Below are 9,057 nucleotides of genomic sequence, written 5' to 3'. Positions count from 1 at the left end.
CCTGGTTTTGGGGTCCGAGCCCGAGTCAAGATACAGGTTCTGGGTCCTTGTCCAGTCTCTGGCTCGGAGTCCACGCCCAGGCTCCTCGTTCCCAGTCCCTCGTCCTGGTCCTGCTTCCCTAGCCTTGTCTGTGTTCCTGTCCCAGCTCCTTCTCTGCTTCCATTCCCGTCCCTAACTCTAATTGTCTGGTCTACCCCTGTTCCTAGTACTTCAGTGTCTGTGTCTTGTATTCAGGTCCGTTCCCAACGTCCCCCACTATGACACATATTAAATGCTGAATAGGCGTTATATGGTTAGCACCTTCCCCCTTTGCTTTATATGATCACGATACGTTTCTAAAGTAATCGATACCGCAGGTTTCAGGGTATTGTCGCAGTATCTAAACCGCGCTGTTTCAGATCTGGGAGTATTTGGCAGAGTTGTGTGGAGGGACAATTAGTTTCTATCTGAGTCTTGAAGTACCTTTTTGTGAATGTTTCATGCGATACGGAAGTTAGTGCACGAATTAGATACAAAGTAAAGCTCCTTTACTTTCTCCCATTATTATCTCTCCGGGTTTGCAAGAGTAAAATGCATTCCTGCACGTTCCCCTTTCAAACACTCCACGGATACGAGAATGATAAATTAAAAACAATTTAATTTCATTTACAGTATCACGATAAATACTGTCAGGGCCAGGACATCAGGAGTTAGATTGAAAGAGAAGCTCCTACACTGCCCGTCAGTGAATATCTGTCCTCAGCAGATGATGGATAATTCTGTAGTTGCACCGTGTCCTAAATACAGAATTTAGTGCAAGTGTTCAATTTAGTTAAAGAATTTAATAAAGTGCTCCATTGATTCTTTAACAGCATCAGAATTAATTTCCTCTTTGGAAATGAGGATTGCCAAGTAATTAAAGGAGAGCTTTGGGACCAATTAGCATAATTGGATTGGATTTTAAAGGATTTTAAAAGACATGGGAGTAGTTCACAAGTTAAAGGCCTAAATTGGAGCAAAGCAAAGTTTCATGGGATTGGACCAGAACTCTCAAAGAGTAATTCTGAGAAGGTGTTGGCAGTTATGGGAAAGTCTGGCAAGTCGGAAGCTTTTTAAAATGAGACACAGAGAATTCAGGGCAAATATATTCCTGTCAGAGTGAACGGCGGGGTAGATAGGATTCAGGAGTGCTGGCTGATGGAACTGATTTAACCAACACTGTTAGGAAAACAAGGACAGTTAGAGTCCAGTTAAGGAAGACACCGGGAGGGAAAAGAGGACATGAGATTCCTTGGCAGATAAGTTGATCCTAAGAGATTCTTTAAATATATACAGAACGGAGAGGTAGTTGGATAGAGGAATGGTCCACTTAAGTTGAATTTGTTGGTCGAGTTGTTGAGCCTTAGGAGAGAAAGTAGGACTTAAAATGAATACGTTTACTCTACTTTAAAGTGGAAAAAGTCATGGAAACTAGCAAAATCAAGGACGAGCCCAGTGCTGCCCTGAAAGTTAATGATAGTATACAAAATTGCTGATCGTGCGTCTGAGGTCTGAGGAGTATAACCGTAAATAACTCTCCGGAGGTTGATGCCCTTCAATCAACGATGCACAGCAGAAGGCGATTGTTCGAGAGTCATGGGATAGGAAGGGAGCTGAAGGTGGAAGGCTGAGCAAGAGCGAATGCTCTTGTATGTGATCCCGTGCGAATTCGGAAGTGTGCGAGTAGCGCTCTGTGTTTGCTCAGGTATCCTGGGTCGTTTTGCTAAAACCCATGCAGCAGAGCGATCTCCGGTCTTCTTCTATATTCATGCATTTAGATCTCGACATCTCTCTGTGAAAACCCCGAAGTAGCCGCTCTGCAAAGGGTAATCCAGGTTAAAATAAATCACCCTCAGATATATGGGCTTTCGTGTTCGCAAACAAATATTAGAATTGAAGACACAAGGAAATCTGCAGATGCTGGAAATTCAAGGAAGACACACACAAAATGCTGGTGAACGCAGCAGGCCAGACAACATCTATAGGAAGAGGTACAGTCGACGTATCGGGCCGTGACCCTTCGTCAGGACTACAGGGTCCCGGCCCGATACGTCGACTGTACCTCTTCCTATAAAGATTAGAATTGTAACTGGCACCGGAATGTCTCGGTGATTGCAGTGTAGATAGCTAATTGTTTTGTAATATTTTTGAATTATAAATATTGCCCAGAAGAATAATCTCTCCTGCTTCTCTTGAAAATAACGCCCACGGGTCTTTTTCAGTCACCGCAACTAAGTCATTCCGTTAGTTTAACGCGTATTCGGCACCGTAGTACAATGTCACTCCACGTTTATCACTCGTCTTCGGTATGGGACTTGAACCTGAGAGGCCACAGGTCTAGCCACTAAGTTTTAAATGACTGACACACGCTTTCTTTTCGTTCTTTAACAATGGATATTTCTTTTTCTTTGCAGGTGGAAATTTGTCGAGCTCTTCGATTACTTTTCTTCCACCCGCGTCTAAACAGATCACTGAAATACATAAGACGACTCTGGTGTGTCCAGTCGATTGTTATTACCCTGGAGGGGTGGAAATGTGCTGGAGAACCGACGGTAATGTTGGGGCCACAGGTATCGAGACATTCCGACAGCGACCAGACCGACAGCCGGAGTTACCTCACCCTGGCCGCCTCCTAGTGGAGCTCACACGAAGAGTACACATGTTGCGTTAAAGCAGTTTTCTCCAGTCTCCGCTTAAGCGAAGCATTCCGAGTTCAGGCTGCGCGTAAGGGGGAGCCGGCCGGCTGTGTGCGCGCTATTATTTACGGTCGGGCACAGCAACGTCCCACGATTGTTTCCATAACAAAGTATTACCAATTCAATGTCTTCGAAACAGGTTTCATCAAAACAGGAAATGCTGAACAATTCAGACAGTTTTCCGTATAACTGTTAACATTTTAGTTGAATGCCTTTTCATCAGAATGTGTCAATAGTTTAACTAAAGAGAACAGAGAGGGTAGGGCGAAGAAAATATATGTCTGCAAAGTGATGGCGACCAAGAAAGAATCAATGGTATATCACATCAAGAGAAAAGTAGTGAATCACATTTATTTAGAGATACAGCGTAAAGCAGGCCCTTCCGGTACAACGGGTGAGCTGCACCGCCCAGCAGCCAGCCTTTTTAACACTAGCCTATTCACAGGACAATTTACAATTACCAAATAACCCACCAAAGAGAATGTCTGTTGATTGTGGGAGGAAACCAAAGAAGCCGGAGGAAATCCACGCCGTTCTCGGGGAGAACAAACAAACTCCTTACCGACGGCGCCAGAACTGACCTCCGAACTAAGGAACCCCGGAGATGTAGCGAGCCGCTACGCTACCCTGGCGCCCAGAAGGTGGAAGTGCATACAAAACTTAGCTTACGTAAGATAAAGTATGTAAATAGGAAATCCGTCGTGGCTCTTCCTCAAGATGAGCATATCCCCCTCGTTGTGCAAATGCTGTTAAGACAGAGGATGAGCCGTGGGTCATTGCGAAATGCCGAAGTTTTGATTACCGTGCTGTTACATACCTCAAAGAGATCTTGTGATTTTATTTTGTGAGAATGATGTAATGGTCTTTTGGAGGTCACCCGATGTAATTATCCCGCCGATGTGAGGTCACGTGAGGGCATGTTCACCACGGGTGCAAATGGAAGACCTCAGGTGACGCAGTTAGTATGTAGTTTTTAGTTTTCCATCTGGAACGTTAGTGTGTCTCCGTTTCTGCTGCGTATTTATTTTATGACGCAGTTTCATTTTTAAAACGGAGTGTTACGTTCTGTTGCAAGGTATAATATTGCTGGACTGGCAATTTTTGCTAGATGCGTTGAAGTACCTTTTTCCAGTAGTGAAGAATTTATCGAAGTACAGGACCCGAAGGATTAAGAGAAGTTGGTATCGTTCGGCAGTTTAACAAAGGATCGACCTTATTGAGCCTTCTTTGAAGAAGTAGCGACCTGCATCGTGATAACTCCTGCCAAAAGAGCAAGGAAGTTCATGCAAGGTTTGCTCTCTAGAAATTAAGGTCAGTTGTTTTAAGCCGTTTATTTCCTGTATCGTGAATCCTTTGGACAGAACTAACAGGAAAATCGCGTTTATGAAGAAATCCTTCGCCAGAGAAGTCTCTCCCAATTGAATGTATAAATCTGTTGGACTTTCGAATTTACCATTTTAAGAACTGTATCTGACTTTACTGCTTTAAGAACTATTTTCGCCTTTAACGCTTTAAGAACCGGTGCCGGGTGACGATTTGTTGAACGGCCGCATAGCAGTTAACTTCCGGTTAAGGTTTTCGTTTGTTTTTTATTGTTTATCCGTGTTTAATAAATGTTTGGTTGTTTTTATGTAACCTGTCTCGATTGATATTCATTGTTGCCGGTTACGTAACAGTACGACTATGACGAATTAGCCTCGTGAAAGTGCAACAGAAGATTACATATATTGAAATTCGCTAAAAAGTAACCATCTTTTCAACCAATGTTCGACCTTTTTTTTACTGAATATAAGAACATTGTGCGTTGAATGAACGATTGCTATGTTAGTTTAGATGGACGAACGTATAAGATGCCAGATGTTCTGATGCCTGTCGCAGTAGTGGTACGAATATTGGGGTGTAATAATATTAGGTAGAAGTTGGTAAGGATTCTTATTAGAGCAGTGATATATGTGCGTAACAAGAAGGCGGCAATGATACTAATTTTGTGATTATTTAGGGTTAAGATTTGTTTAGGTGTTTATTGATCCTGAGCATGCGTGTGAGGTTGAGGCCAGTAAATATTTTTCAACAGTATATTTAAGTTGCGGATGTTTCCTCCCTGTCATTGACATTATTATCCATAGTGTGAGACTGATACTTTGAATAACCTGAATGGATTCCGTGGCCCAGGCATACAGAATCCATCTTGTCCATCTCCACCTCATTGCCGATGCAATCCTTATATAAATTTCCATTTTATGCTCGCATGTTACGTTTCTCTTAAACTTGGCTCTGCTTAGAAAGCTTAAACATTCTACTGGAAAACCAAATCATTAAGAACACCCTGAAGTGAATCCAGTCAAATCTCTAATCACTACCTCTGTCTGTTCTCTGCTTTAATATTTCTGCAGGGATTTGCAGTCATCTTTGAAATAAAAGTAAGCTGACACAGTTCAGCATTTCCGTAAGCATGCAATCTTTGATTATATTAAATATCTGATTATATTATAGGCTATTTGTTGTAAATTAGTAACTTTGGTCGCACTTAACAAGTCAAGGACAGAAGAAAGATGCAGCAGTACCAACACAGGATCACCTAGCTCCACCCACTGCCTATCCCTGCTCCAGCAAGACCACTTATCTTGCCCATTGCCCTGCTCTTCCTCGTACTCGGTGCTTCCCAAGGTGTTCTAGAATCTGTCAGTGTTACCGATGAATACCGTATATCACTGATCTCTGAGGAGAAAGTTGGGAATGCTTCATATAAAAAGAAGCGTTTTAGTCCTCAGATTTTCCAAATCTTCAGCTAAAGACGGTCGACTTCAGATGCAGCTTTAACAGCTACAGAAAGCGCTTCCCAATATCTGGCTTTTCAAACGAACTGAGAATTTTGCACAGAGATCGTCGGACATTCTATTAATCTACAGTAACTTTACTCCAGTTTAATTAATATTGTTTTCACCTTGGGAATTAATTCAGACTACTATGCTGCACTGACACCAAGCAAATATATCGTGTCTTATACACAGAAAATAAGCACTGGGTAGAAAAAATAGCGATCTCTGGAACTCCCTGCACAATTTGAGCAATTTATTTAAATATACGACTTACCACCTCAATTTGAAGCCAAATAATAATGCGTGAAAGTATTATTGTAAACATTTTCCATTACATTTGGCAAATCAAAATTAAAAAATTGGAAACAAAAAGATCAGCAAATGCATCAAAATATCATTTACTGTTAATTAATTATAACTGTCAAGACATCACTTTTAATCTATTGCTCTGCAAAACCGTAACGTATGGCGCAATATATTATATGGAATATCACCACTCCAGGTTTCCCCATTTCCGTTTGGTTTATTAAATCTCCTAGGAAACGACTTCAATATTACTTTCCCACTTCCACATTGTCAAGTGTGGCAAGTGTTTTCAGTATTTCGGGGAAGTGACCACTTTTCTAAACCCTGGAGAATTCAGGTATAGCCTCTTACCTCTCGACATAAAATCAACATCTACTCCCAGATGCTAAACGAACGAACCCTCTTCATTTAATCGCATTCCTATCTATCCTTGGAGAGAGAATTACTAGGTGTTCAAATCGGACACCACGAGAGCGCAGCGGTTACCGCGAAAATATTACAGCTCGGGGTATCGGAGTGCAGAGTTCAAGCCCGACGTCTTTCGTAAGGAGTTTGTATGTTCCTCTCCGTGAACACGCGGGTTTCCTCCAGGTGCTCCGGTTTCTTCCAAATTCCGAAGATCTATATTGTAAATTGTCCTGTGATTAGGTTAAGATTACTAGGTGGGTTGCTGGGCTGTGAGGCTCACTGGGTCGGAAGGGCCTTTTCCACGCAATGTCTGTAAATAAATAAATGAGTCTTCAGATGCCGTACTGCTGAGGTGTGACTATGCTTAATTTACCATTATAATCATGTTCTGTTGCCCTTCCCGCTAGTGGTTTTCATTCACATTGACTCTCGGTGATTCATTTGCAGATCCTCAATTGTCTTCTGATACAATTCGTACAGATGGTTACTTCATGTTCAGAAAGGACATAGGAAACCGAAGGGCCTTCTTCTGTGTGCTATAATTCTGTGGCTTTCTGACTACCCTTAACTGGGCCAGTTCCCCTGTTAGTCCTTTGTGCTTTAAATTTATATAAAAAATTCCAGCACATGTCTTCATCTATCAGATTCCATGTCGTCCTCCTTCCCCTCCCCCTATCTTCTTCTTCTGGCAACTTCCTTCGTTCTTAGTCCGAAAGAAGGGTCTCGGCTCTGAACGTCAACTGTTCGTTCATTTCCAGAGATGCTACCTGATCATCTAGGATCTTCCAGCGTTTTGTGTGTGTTGCTTAGATGTATTGAAGGAAAGTGCGCTGACTGGCTGTATTACGGCCTTGTATGGGAACAGCAATGTCTTTGCCCGGAAATTCCTACAAGAGTTAGTGGATTCGGCCCAGTACGTCAACGGGTGATACGCTCCCAGTGCACATCTATATGAAATGTTGCCGCAGAAAAGCAGCATCGATCATCAAAGATCCTCACCTCTCCGGCCAAGCTGTTTGCACGCTGCTGTCATCAGGGAGAAGGTACAGGTGCTTCAGGACTCGGTACACCGGGTTCAAGAACGGTCACTACCCCTCAATAATCAGGCTCCTGAACTGTAGTGGATAATTACATTCATTTAAGGACTCTTTCTCGTTATTTCCTGCTATTTATTTATTATCTGCATTTGCACAGTTTATTTACAGTTTGTTAGCAGTTTGTAGTTCTCGATGCTTCACAGTTTACAGATCCTGCTTACTGCTGCTATTCTAAAGATTTGCTAAATATGGACACAGAAGAAGAATCTTAGGGTTGTATGTGATGACATGAATGTACTCTAATAATACATTTTACTTTGAAGTTTGTACTTTTGAACTTTAGGACTGTCTGAACCCGGCAGTTCCTTTACCCAAGTGCTGCACCTCACGTTATGACCTAAAAACAGTTCATTTAATCTCTGCATTGTTTTACGCCAATTCTAATCAAGGAAGAGATGAGCCAAAAATTTCTCGTAAAACAATAGGAAGACCACATGGTGCATTTCAAAATCTGTACACCGGAAACTGACTCCACCTCTCCCTGTTTTCAAATTGACCTGACAACCTGCAATGCCACTCAGCTCTCTGACCTGGAGCAGAGAGGTATTTCTACATCACAGCGAGCACGACTTATACATTTATTATGCTCAACTTCCACCTTCCTCTTAAGTTTGATAAATGCTCATCTCTGTTTTTGTCGCATCTAGGACTCAGTTATGAATGTTTTTGTTTACTGCACATCGATTATCACCAATAATCTCAGGCCGAACAGTAATTCATCACAAAATGATTCATCTAGCTCCACATACACGCGTTGAAATGTCTCTGCAAATGCCTGGAGCTGTCAATATACTCCGAATATCATGAACAATTCGCACCGGGCTGTGCGTTCTGGAATCAAATCCTTTGTCTGTAATTCCTTGGCCAAATATCCTCTTATTACTCACTACAGTTGACATCTTCAGTGCCAATGTCTGACCAAGAATGTTCTCATCCTAACCCATAATATGTAATGTATTGGCCATAACATCAGCAGCAAACATACAAATTTAACAGTTAAAGAGTACGCGCACAATGTGTGGGAATTAGTAAGATTTGTTAAATTGCTTGCCACCATTTCTATATGTAACTATGTCCGGCAAAATGAAATTGAATATTGAAAAAAAACACAAAAAAATTAATACAACCAAATGAGACATACGACACTCGTGAGTTATACATAAATATCTCGTGGAACCGTGAAACGTATCATAGTTAGAAATCTCTGGATGTTTACTCCACTGGCCGCGATTTGCAGGGCCGCAGACAAAATGGTGCCAATGTGATGAAGCTGGGTAGTACTTTCTCGACAAACACAGTCACGATGGATTAAGCCATAGGACCATAATACATAGGTACAAAATAAAGTCATTTGGTCGATCGACTCTGTTCTGTAAATTCAAACGTGCTATTGTTCTCAACCCAATTCTCCCATCTTATCCCCGAAAGCCTTACCATTCAAGAGACTACTAAATTAGCCCGAAATACTCCCATTAACGTGGCCTCAACAGCCGCCTATGGGAGAGCTACTGAATTACCACACTCTGTCTGAATAAATTCCTCCTCATCTCAGTTTCAAGGGAACCTTCCTTCATTCTAAGGCTATGTTCTTGTATCCGAGACTCTCTAGTAACGCAAGTATCAGCACGTCCATTATATCTAGGTCTTTCACTCTACCATAAGTTGCATTGAGATTTCCCCTCATTGAGTACAGGCAGAGAGACAACAATCGCC

Source organism: Mobula birostris, chromosome 2 (assembly GCF_030028105.1).
Source record: "Mobula birostris isolate sMobBir1 chromosome 2, sMobBir1.hap1, whole genome shotgun sequence".
NCBI classification, from domain to species: domain Eukaryota; kingdom Metazoa; phylum Chordata; class Chondrichthyes; order Myliobatiformes; family Myliobatidae; genus Mobula; species Mobula birostris.
The sequence above is the reverse complement of the archived record's forward strand: the minus strand, read 5'-3'. Positions refer to the sequence as shown.